The sequence below is a fragment of the Pteropus alecto genome, unplaced genomic scaffold, assembly GCF_000325575.1.
Source record: "Pteropus alecto unplaced genomic scaffold, ASM32557v1 scaffold109, whole genome shotgun sequence".
Lineage (NCBI taxonomy): Eukaryota > Metazoa > Chordata > Mammalia > Chiroptera > Pteropodidae > Pteropus > Pteropus alecto.
This window is the reverse complement of record NW_006494608.1, coordinates 10,442,816-10,455,637: the sequence shown is the minus strand read 5'-3', so window position 1 is coordinate 10,455,637 and position 12,822 is coordinate 10,442,816. Positions and strand designations below refer to the sequence as shown.

The window sequence follows — 12,822 nt, the reverse complement described above, 5'->3', positions numbered from 1 at the left end:
TTGGCAACGGACAAGACTGAAAATAATTCTAAGTCAAAGGTAAAGTACAAGCAAAGGCAAAGCACTGGCTTGAATGAAGTGGCAAGATCACCCTTGGGATGAATAAGAAAAGTTTAGTAGGTAAGGAGGAAAGGAAAGTTAATGAAAGACCCATAAGGCCAGAATGAGGTATTTTATATTTTATTGCCATGGATCTTGAATAAATTTTTCATAAGCACTCACAGAGAAAAGTCCAGACGAGATTAATAAACATTAAAAATCTGGAGAACAAAGGAGGGGAAAACACTGGGCTTGGAGTCGGCAGAGCTGGGTTTGAGTCGGCTCTGCCTCTTTCATACTTGTAACAAAAGGCAACTCAACCATCCTGATGCTTAGTTTCCTATCTAAAAAACGGGTATGCTAATGCCTATTTTAAGAAAATCTTAAGGAAACAAAATGGGGTAATGTATATAAAATTGGTTAGTTAGCACAATGTCTGGCATGAATGTTGGGTACATTTTCCTATTACTGTTCTTCTAGGTACATTGTGCTCCCACAGAAAAGTAAAGATTCAAGAATTAGAGGCAGAGGGCCTTAAGAGATCATTTTAGTGCATCCCTCACATTGCAAACATAAAGAAATGGTATTCAGAGAGTTATGTGATTTGAGAACATGTTTCTTATCCATTTCTCATTACGTATGTTCAGTGCTGGACGTCATTTCAAACGCAGAGTGGGTGCTCCATAAGTGCTGAATGAACGAACGAATGGTCTTGAGTCACATAGTCGGTGGCAAAGCCAGGGCTAGAGGCCACTTCTCCTCATTATAACATGTAAATCCAGAGATGGGAACAGTCATTTTTTACAAAACTTCTAAGTTCTTCCTTTTTATCTCAAATCCCAGCCCATTACCCTAGCACTAGTATCTCCAGTAATGGCTTCCTCTAAACAAACAAACAACTCTTTCTCTCTCTGTGTCTTGGAAGTACGTTCACGGTAAGATTTCATGAACAAGGGAAAAAAAATGATAGCAGTAATCAGCCACAGCTGATTGATTCCTTGCAATGCAGCCAAAAACTTGGTGTTATCAACCAATAAGATTGTAGCCAGAAAAGAGGGGTCAGGGAATCTCTGAGAAAGAGCTCTTTAGTTCTGTCCTGGCATAAAATGCTTAGTTCTCAACACAGTTTATTTTAGGATATCCAAAAAGATGCTTGGCTAATATTTTATGACTCAAATATTCCTGCCAGAATATTCTAGACCAACCAACTATTAGTTGTCCTTTCTCTTCACTGAAATAATGGGATGTAAGCCTGAAATTAAAAATTCCTCTCTAAGGGAAAAAGTAAAATATTTTACCATGTTAAAGTACCAGGCCTTGACACAACTGATATCTGTATATTTTCTGTGCAGGATTCTAATAAAACTTGGATCTGGCCTCTATTTAGTTGTGAGGTGATTTTTTGGCTTCAATTTTGACACCATCTGGAGCCCTGCCACTCTGTACTTTGCTGGTTAAGCTTTCATTGGTTAGGAAGTTGGGGAAATTTGCCGCCCCAGTGGTGTTCCAATCTCAAGTCCCAACAGACAGCTACTGCGACTGATGGGGACAGAGAAGCTTTGGTGATCTCAGGAAAATTCTCTCCAGCTGCCTCTGGGTGGGTCTCAAGCCATCAGCATGACAAGACAGAGCTGTCTGTGAAGGAAATGAGTTATGAGCCACACGAAATGAAGACCAAAGTATTGAGCACCAAGGATTAGCTCAGATCTTTCGTTGCTGCTCAGAGGTGGTAAAAAGAATGGGATTTACCTCAGTGAGGATAACGGCTTACTAAGCTTCCACTTTCTACCCCTTCTTTACAATATTGTCTATGAATTACTTAGCTCAGCAACACAGAAAAGAGATATATAAGGCCAGATCCTCTACGACAGATAGCAATACCCGTCTTAGGTAGATGTTGCCCAAGTTGTGCTCTTGTACTGTTTCCAGCTGTTTCTCTCATTCTAACAGCACTGTAACCAATGAATAATGTGTAATGTAATGACCTTAGTCATATCCATATATCCTTCACAAACTCTTGGTGACCTCAAAGAAATGTGGCTTAGCAAGCTGAATGAATTGTTGGAGAGAAATAAAGATTTCTCCCAAAATACTACTAATCATTCTGTTTTATTGCATTCAAATGTACCACAACCATTTTCTTTATTATTATTATTATTATTATTATCATCATCATCATCATCATTTATGCCTACGTACCTGGTCTTCCTAGGTGGTCTCCCATCCAAGTACTAACCAGGCCCGACCCTGCTTAGCTCCTGAGATCAGACATCAGGCTTGTTCAGGGTGGCATGGCCATAGACCATGGACTGTGGCTCCACTGGGGCATGAACCCAGGACTTTCTGCTTGTAAAGCAGATGTGCTAACTGCTACACTATGGAACCACAACCACCACAACCATTTTCAATAGAAATACTTATCAGGGTCTGTGCTAAGAGGGCATGGTAGGTTTTTAAATATGGTGTCCTCTGTAGTGACAGGAAGAGAGGCCTGGTTATTATCTTTCTTGATGTCCTGCCAATCTCTCTCTTTGGATGATCTTGTACTTTCAGGTCTGTATGTCTTCATGGTCAGCCTCTCCTCTATGTTCATGAAAGCACTTCTCCCAGGTAGCCCTCATTGATCACTTTAGGAAGAGCTTTTCTTCCTCTTACATATCACAGCACCAAAGACTATAGCCCTCACTTTGCGTTTTGTATCTTCTGCCTTCTATAATAATTGCCAGTGCATATGTCTAACTAATATCCCTGTTGAGAAGCACTAACAGCATCTTATCCACTGTGCTATTTAAAGTACAACATAGAGCTTGGCATAGAGTATGAGGCAACACAGGTTTGTTAATAGACCAAGAAGTTGTTGAAAAAATTATCTGTAGAATGTAAATTGAAATTAGTAGCTCCAAAAGGAGAGCCAATATAATCAATTGTTAAAGATTGCCACTTTTATCTAAAAACATTTCGATAGCCAAACACGAAAAAAAATTTTTTCATTTTCCAATGTGAGTGAGGAACTAGAATACAAAATTAATGAAGCTTACAGTTTCCAGGAAGGCAAGCATGCATGCCAACTCTGTGTGCACTTATTGCACAATGACTCAGAGCTGTGATCTGCAGACGTAAGCTGACCCTTCCCAAATTTAACTTTCTTGTCTGGAATACACTATCTTGTTCTTTTCCTCACCCAATGGCCAAATTACTCATAGCTTCCTCTGTAGCATAATGGAGCTTTATCTCCTCTAGCCAGGGCTAGAGGCCACTTCTCCTCATTATAACACGTAAATACTTTCTTCTTACAACACAAGATCCACAGAGTTACTTGATTTGTCTAGAATTATTGAGCTAGATGGTGGCTTTATAGCTGCAATTCTAACCATAGGCTTTATCCAGGTCCAAAAACCTAAGTAGAATTTCATGAACAGTTCATGAAATTCTGTGTGTAAGTCACTTCCTAAGATAGAGAACAAAGAAGAAACTAAAATAAGTATGGTTTTTTCAGAAAACATTAAATTTTTTTTCAAACCGTTTTTCAGGAGTGGGAAACATGATCTTAGTCCCCTGAGATTCATCATTTTGTCATCTTATTCTCAAGATCTAAAAATTGTTGCCAGATGTCTCATATTTTTACTGCTTAACACAATAAACATCCTTATACATTTTGCCTACAAAGAGATTACATTAAACTATGGATACCAAACAATACATATTTGTAATATTTATTTTTTTATTTTCAATATAGCTAGCATAAAGTTATATTCAAACTAATAATTATAAAAACTATTTAAATTTATATGAGTCCTATCTGCAAGCAACATAAAAAGATTTTCATGAATTCTTTTATTTTTTTTCCAACACAGGTTGAACTATGATTCAGAAAGGACACAAAGCATTCCTTTAACTATCAAGAAAACTGAGGCACAAAACTGACCCAGAGAAGCAGAAGTTTCACTGTGATTTTTCTGACTCATGATTGTGTTTCCACCATAAGCCCTCCTTACTGATGACACTTAAGAACAGATATATTTTTTCAACTGGAAAACGCAACAGTAATTTTGCTTTTTACCATATGCAGTATATAGAACTTTACGGTTTTACAAATGATAATCTAATGGTTAAGAGCCTGGTCTTTAGAATTGGATAGATCTTGGTCCAAGCATTTTTTGTATGACCTTAGGCAAGTTACTTACTCTGTCTTAGCATCATTTTCAGTGGTATGTGGAGCCAGCTTATTCCAGCTTACAAGAGCAAATCGTAAATTTTTAGGAACTCTGCAAGCCAGTTGTTAAATTATGACAGTTTAAAAATTACATCACATAAACTTAAAATTAAATAAATTATATTAAAGGTCGTGAGTACTCAAACTCATTACTTCCTAATTATTTTAGGAATGTTATGTTATGTTTAGGAAGTAATGTTACCATTATCTATGCTCTTGAAGATATTTATGTTTATTGTATCTGTATGGCGAAAATATTACATAATGGTGTACTACTGCACATATTTTCTTAACTCCCTGTTCAGTGGTCTCTTGTTGATAGCCTGAATTAGGCCATGTGGAGTATTTACACAATGGAAATCAGCAACCACTGCAAATTAGGGCTGTCCCTTCTCCCAGCCAGTTGTTACATGTTTACCAGCACATCATTGTTCATTTTCCACATCTCTAAAATAAGAATAAAGATACCCACTTCATATAGATATTTGTAAAGATTAAATGAGATAACAAATGTAAAGCACTTATCTCAATGCCCAGTACATAGTCAATGCCCAACAAATGGCGCAATTGCCATCCATTAAAATATACAATAAAGGAAAATGGAATCAAACTACTATAAGTAAATTATAATTTTGAATTTAACTGTTACCAATTCATTTTGGAACATAATTGACTTATTTACAACTGGTTTAGCTGGTCATACATTCTTATTGTTCTAATTACCCATTATTGATAAACTGCCAAACCTCCACTCCCAGTTCCATCCAAGGACCAGACCTCCACTTTCAAGTAGTTCTTGTCATTGACACAAGATGTATCACAGAAACTCAAATTCAGGCTTTCTAAAATAAAATTCATTATCCTTTTGCCCCAATCTTGCTCCTTTTTCATTATCTTGGTTAGTCATCACATAGAAGCACAAAATTCTAAAGCTAAAAAAGATTTCAGAGATCAGCGACCTAGCCATTCTACAGATGAGGCAGAAAAACCAAGTAAGTGTCCAGGGTTGCACAGTCATTAGTAGCATGGCAAGGACTAGATCCCAGGACTCCTAATTTTGCTTTGGATCTCCTTTCACAATGCCTTCTGCTGTCTGAGAGAGAGGAGTGAGGGGAGAAATCTCTTTTCACTCTTGCTTTGCTTATGTAATTTCATTCCATTTGGCTAGTACATTCATCCCTGGATTTGTTTCTGTGGCTTTCTCCCACCTCTACCACAAACTCCAGGGGTGAATGAGTAAGACCTTCCATGCTCTTTGCCTCTCTGGAAGGGGGAGTCGGAATTTATATAGTCAAGAGAGAACTAAAATGACCTTGGAGTCTTCCAGTTTGCAGTTTGCACAGCCTACCTTTAAGTTTCATGGGTCCCAGAAAGATTTACAGTACAAGAACTACTGATAAACCATTATTACTACATTGAGTATTCCACTCATTTGAACATTGCTGGGATGCTGTCTCTTTTCATTTTTCTTGACTTGTATGTAGCGACTAAAAAATAATTGATGAAAAAATACTTTCACTTTAGTATTTCATAGTTTTCTAGGTTCTTTTCTCCCCATACTTCTAAAGAAATGTCAGACTCAACCTTTACCAAGAAAAGATCGTCAAACCTTGCTCTAGCAAGTTGCCAAATTCTCACCTATCTACAGGCCCCCTGAGTTTTCACCTAAAGCAGCTGACTAGCCAGGCCCTGAAATTGATTGCATTTTCATTTACTCATTTATTCATTCATTCATCACACATTGATCAGTCTATGTGCCAGGTACTGTATTATGTGCTAAGAATATAGATATACAGATAAATAAGGCATCACCCTGGCCTTCAAGGAACTCACAATGGGGAAGAGAGCAGACAAATAAGTAGAACACTAAATACAAAGAGAATGCTTAGTGAAAGCACAATGATAGAAGTATACACTGGAGGAATCATAACCCACTTGGGTTGGGGGAAAGGAGAAGTAAGTGAGAGCTTCCCAGAGAAGGTTGTGATTGAGCAGAGCTTCAAAAGATATATGAAAGTTAACCTGGTGAATGGGAGAAAGGGATAGTATGAAGGTGTCTAGGCAGAAAGAAAAAGGTGAGCCTAGTGAAACAGCCGAGACTAGAAATGCAGAACAAAGGAGGCATGGAGAAAGAAACTGTTATTGCAAGCTTTCTTACTCTCTGGTTTAACGATATTAAATCTGAATATATAAATCTCAATCTTGGTCCAAACTCTTTATTCTTCATCTGGCTCCTTTTGTCCTCCATGTTCAGATTTGTTGGTTTCTGGGCACTTGGCCTTCAGCCTAAGATGGGCTACACCCCAGCCTTCCTTTCCAGCATAGCTGTGGTCATTCCATGCCTGGCTTCCTACAGTCTGTAACCCACAGTTGGAGATATATGAATCTGTAGAAAAAGTGGCTACCCAAAGATAATATCAACAGGAGAATTTTTGAAGTTACAAACAGAGCAGAGGGTAAAGAGAAAGTATAACCAGAAATCACTGCCCTCCTAATTGGCACTTTTCTATGTACAAATAAGATAGCATTGTCCTCTCCATTAAAACTCTTAAATGCTACCCAAATTTTCTATCTTGACAATGGTACCCATATTTTCTATCTTGAAAGAAATAAGAACACATTTTAGAGAGTTCTGAAATGAACTAGTGTGGATCTCTTTGGTGCATTTAGTTAATGCCTTTTTATCCATTTATTCATTCATTATGGGGATATGTAAGGAGAACTTAAAGGAAGTGAGGAAATTAGCCATATAGATAACTGCAGAAAGAGTATTCCAGGCAAGGAATGCAGCCAATGCAAAAGCCCCTAAGTCAAGACCTTGTGTGTTGAAAGAACAGCAAGGAAATCAGTGTGGCTGGAACAGAGTTGTCAAGAGGGAGAGTAGTAGGAAGTGATGTCAGAGAGGCAATTGGGAGAAGAGGAAAATTACATGGGGTCCTGAAGGTCCTTTCAAAGCTTTTTTTTTTTTTTTAATTGAGTGAATAGAAAGCCTTGCCAGGTGTTTGAGCAAAGGAAGAACATTGACTTGGATTTAAAAAAGATTACCCTAGATGCTGTGTTGAGAATAGACTCGTAAGAGGTCTACAAAAAGTTAAAGCAGAGACCAATTAGGAGGCTATCACAATAATCTAAGCAAGAGATGATGATGACTTGAGTGGGAAAGTAGCTGTGAAGGTGATGAGGAGTGGTCAGATCCTGGATAGATTCTGAAGTAATAGTGAACTGGACTTCCTAACAGAGTAAATACAGAGTGTGAGAGAAAAAGAAGAGTCAAGGATATTGTATTAGTTTGCTAGGTCTTCTGTAACAAAGTACAACAAGTTGGGTGGATTAAACAACAGAAATTTATTGTCTAACAGTCCTGGAGGTTAAAAGTCCAAGACGAAGGCGTCAGCAGGGTTGGTTCCCACTGAGGTTGGTTTATTCACTGTGAGGGAAGTATATGTCCCAGGCTTCTTTCCTTGGCTTCTTTCCAGATGGCTACCTTCATGCTCACGTGGTTCTCTACAGTACACATGTGTCTTGTGTCCAAATTTCCCCTCTATAAGGACATCAGTCATATTGGATTAAGGCCAAATCTAATGATTTCATTTAATTAATTACATCTGCCACGACCTTATTTCCAAATAAGGTCACATTGTGAGTTTCTAGGGGTTAGGACTTAAACATGAATTTTGGTGGGATGCAATTTAATTGATAACAGATGAGTCCAGATTTTTGGCCTAAGCAACTATAAACATGAATCTGTCATTAACTAAGATGGGGGAAGGTGGAAGGTGGGTCAAGCAGTTATGGTTTAGAGTAGGGATTTTTTTTTTTTTTAGATATAAGAGTCTAAAATTTGAGAAAGAAGTCTGGGTTAGAGTTACATATATTATATATCAAGTGTGTGTATATACATATATACACATATATTACTTCTACAAATATATATTACATATATATACTCCTATATACATCTATATACTCCTATAAACATATATATGTATATACATATATAAGCATACTCATATATATATTATACATATATGTAGTATATGTGCGAGCATATATATGTGTGTATATACATATATAATGATTTTATATATATTTATATATACATACATATATATGTATATATTCATTATATAGGTGATATTTAAAGCCATGATCTAAATGAGATCACCATGGGAGTAGGTGTAAGCTGAGAAGAAAAGTGAACAAAGAACTGAACCATGGGGCCTTCTATGATTAAGGGTTAGAGAACCATAGAATTAACTTTCTCGCAGAAATCACATTCAAAAGAGTTTTCTAAATCACAAAAATGTCATTAGGTTTGACACAACCATTTTAGAAAACTAACAATATCAACAAAAGCCAAACATACACATACTTCATGACCCAGCCATTCAACTCTTATTTGTATACCTAACAGAAATCCGTGCTATATTCATCAAAGGACATGTATGTGAATGTTCAAAGCACTTGTGCATTTTCTGTATGTATATTATACTTTGACAAAACTTACCCTCAACAAAGTCATTAGGGAATGACTTTGCTCAGTAGGTCCCAACATTCAGTGCCAGCAAAACAGGAAGCAGATTTAAACTGGCTTCTTAGGTGTTAAGTATTGCTTTACAGTCAGTCACAAGCATGCTCAAAGCAACAAATTCAGGTACATGGTAGAATTCGAGAGTGTGAAAAGCCTTCGCAACTTTCTCTCTTGGATTTTAGGCTTTTTCTTGAGTAAGGCTCTCTTTCAAGTCCAATCAGAAGTATTCTCTGTCAACTAAGAGTTATATAGGAATCACGGCCTCTCACCAGTTGTCAGTTTCTTTCAGTTGCAATGATGGAAACTCAATACAAATGCTTAGGTAGAAAGGGAAGTAATGGTCTTTTTAACTAAAAGGCCAGCTAAATAATATATCACCTTTCCTTCTCAAACACATCATCTCTCCCTCTCAAAAGTTAGCCTCTTTGTGATAGTTTCATTCTCTTCATTTTTTCCTACTGCAGACAAATTTCTTCCATATTCCTGGTCCAGAGAACCACAAATCATCCTGGACATACACACTCCAGACCCTGCAACCTCAGAGAAAACAGAATTTATTTTCCCCAATGTTGAATACTTAGAAAAATTCTGAATTGTTCTGTTAGCATCATACTCTTCCTGGAAAAAATCACAGCCACACATATGGAATTTAGGATTTTCTAGGCCTGAACCAAATTACCAGTGGCCACAGGAAAATACTAATACCAATGATCTAATAATGATAGCTGATGGTGACTAAGCATTTACTATATGCAGCCAGTGTTCTAAGCTTCTTATGTGTATCAAATTTCATTCACACAACACATCTATGAGGTAGGTACTAGTATTTTTTCCATTTCATAGGTAAGGATACTGAGGTGACAGGAAATTTAGGTAACTTGCCCCAATACCATAAGTAGTCAATGGCAAACTCAGGATTAAAATGCAAGTCCCCAGTACCCATGCTCTCAATACGATGGTGTATTGCTCTCAAGGTGCCATGAGTGACAACTTCATAAAACCATAGGGAAAGGAGAGGAGTAGTTTCCTGAAAAAAGTATAAGGTGCAAAGGAAAACTAACATCATCTCATACAATAGTTCATTAATTCCACTTATTTAACTAACCATTAATCCAAATATTCAATAAATAGATAATAAATGTCTACCATGAGTTAGGTCACGCAGCATTTCTTAGAGCAGAAAACAAGATGGACCTATTCACTGTCATCGAATGTCTCCTAGACCATAGGTAACAAAGAAGCATAGTAAAGGGTACTTTCTTTGCATGATAAAATCATTATGTCTCCAAAAAGTCTTCCCAAATTGTGTTTAGATATGATTTTTTAAAAAATTATTCTATAGCATAAGCTTGGATTTTATAACTTTGAGTAAATGGTAAATATAAAATCAAATGAATTAAATTTTTTAAAGTAATTTAACCAGAATTTTTTCTTTAGTGAATGTAGACTCTTTTTTCTTTTGAAAATAGTATAAAGAAAATGTTTCAGTCAAGCTCTAAAAGAAAATTGTTAATTAATTTCAAAAATATTTTAACAATGCAGCCCACTGGAATGAGATATAAAGATATCAAATATTATTTTACATTTATGGTAAGGGTAAATTGACAATCTTTGTAGATTACGAATGGCCTTTAAAATAACTATATTCTCTGATCGTTTTACTTATAAAAATTTATACTCCAAAACTGCAGAGATATATACAAAGATATGGCTACAGGAATTTTCCTCCCAGGTCATTGATGATAGCAAAAAATGGTAGACCAATAATGAATAGTTAAATACATATTGGTATTTTGATACAGTAGAATACTATATAGCTATTAAAATTAAGTTAGGGGAAAATATTTAATGAAATAGATGTTTACTTTATAGAATATTAAATGAAAGATATATGGATTATATAATCAATTTTTGTTTAAAAGAATATAGGATTCTGGAAAACATGGAGGAGTGAGAAGCATCCTCAGAACTCTCCCCTTGAAACAACAATAAGTTGAACATCTAAAATTCAACAAAAAACATCCAAACTGTACACCATCACTTCTGAGTGTGGGATCTGCATATAAGAGCTACCACAGGTCAGAACCCTGGGTGTCAGGCGGTGGACTGGGAGAAATAAAGAAGCTGCCTCTTGCAGCTGCTAGAGCTCCCTGCAGGAGGAAGGGGAGGGGAAAAGGTGCGGTGACTTCCCTGAACAGCCCTGCCTGGAACTGCCACGATTTCCATGAAGCTGGTGGCAGGGCATAGTCATCAGGGCAGAAGGCAGAGAAAAGGGAAGGGACCACAGAGAAACAACAGTTGATTTTTACCAGCCCCTGTTGCAAAACAGAGGCTGAACTGCAGCCCCCAAATCTCAACCTAGAGGGCCCCTCCTCCCATACCCTCCAAGACCGATCACTATGGAGGCCCAGAAGAATCTGAGCAAACGCTACTGAAAGTGTCACTAACACTGGCAGGAACTGAGACTGACGGTAGCAAGCTTGATTAAATATCTATGAGGAAAAAAAGACATTATTAACACTTTATATAAAGCAGGGATCCAAGAGGCGTATACGCCATCTACTTTGCAACAGGCTAGGGACCATTATATAATAAATCTTTCCGGAAAAGAAAAGCAGAACACACTTACATTAATGCCCAGGTGGAGAAATAGTCCATTAAACACCGTGAACAACCAAGGTGACAAGGCATCTCAAAAAGACAGAGAAAAATCTCCAGAAAATAAGCTTACAGTTATAGGAATATGTGACTTAAGTGACAGAGAATTCAGGATGGTAGTTCTGAAAAAACTGAGTGAGTTCGGAAACGAGTTATCAACAATTTCAGGAATTGAAAAAACAACTAGATGAGCAGAGCAAGGAGATTGAAACCTTCAAAAAGAACCAAATAGAACTTCTGGAGATAAAGAACACACTGAAAGAGTTGAAAATGAAATAGCAAGCTTGGAAAATAGAGTCGACCAAATGGAGGAAAGGATCAGTGATATCAAAGATAGAAACCTAAAAATAAATCAGAAGGAAGAAGAGAGAAATCGAAGAATGAAAAATAATGAAAGAGAAATACAAGAACTAGCTGATACCATCAGGAGAGGAAACATAAGTATAATGGGCATTATGGAAGGCGAGGAAAAAGAGCAGGGACTAGAAAGCGTTTTCAGACAAATAGTGGACGAGAATTTCCCAAATCTAAGGAATGAGCTGGTGCTTGGAATTAAAGAAGTCAATAGAACACCCACTTGTCTCAACCCAAAAAGGCCGTCACTGAGACACATTGTATTAAAGTTGTCAAAAATTAATGACAAAAATAGAATTCTCAAAGCAGCCAGGGAAAAGAAGACAGTAACTGATAAAGGTAAAACCATTAGATTATCATCGGACTTCTCGGTGTAGACCTTACAAGCCAGAAAAGAATAGAATCATATATTCAAAGTGAAAGGAACTACTGGCCTAGAATAGTGTATCCAGCTAAGCTCTCCTTTAGATATGAAGGAGAAACTAAGACCTTTTCAGACATACAAAAATTAAGGGAATTCTCCACTATGAGGCCTGCACTACAGGAAATTCTGAAAGGTGTCAGCTCACCTAAAACAAAATAACAACAACAAAAAAATATATAATTCAGAGTAAAGTGACTATCAGACAAATAGAAGCAGAGGAGTGCAACCCTTACTAAGAACAGGGCATCATAAGCTGAAATAATAATAAGAGAATTGCTATAGCAAGATGAATGTTCAGCATACAAATTGAGATAACAATGACTGAAAAGGGGAGGATTCAAAGATCCAAATTTGCAAAGGGGAATGGACACAAGGCACACACAGAAGAAAATGCACGACTGTGTATATATATATGTATGTGTGTGTGTATATATATGTATATATATGTGTGTGTGTGTATATATGTACATATATATACATATATATATATACACACACACACCTCTTCATTTCCCATCTATTCTCTGCCAGTTGGCTGAAAAGCTAATCTTAGCACTCTTAACAGGAGGTTAAGAAATCGTGGAATAAAAAAAAGAAATGTGT

General features: G+C 36.9%; 1 protein-coding gene and 1 pseudogene across 1 annotated transcript in view; both read right to left on the bottom strand.

Moving 5' to 3' along the window:
* Positions 1-12,822, bottom strand: part of FBXL13 (F-box and leucine rich repeat protein 13) — a 257,446-nt gene that overhangs the window by 104,283 nt on the left and 140,341 nt on the right.
* LOC112473574 lies at positions 2,228-2,342 on the bottom strand (annotated as a pseudogene).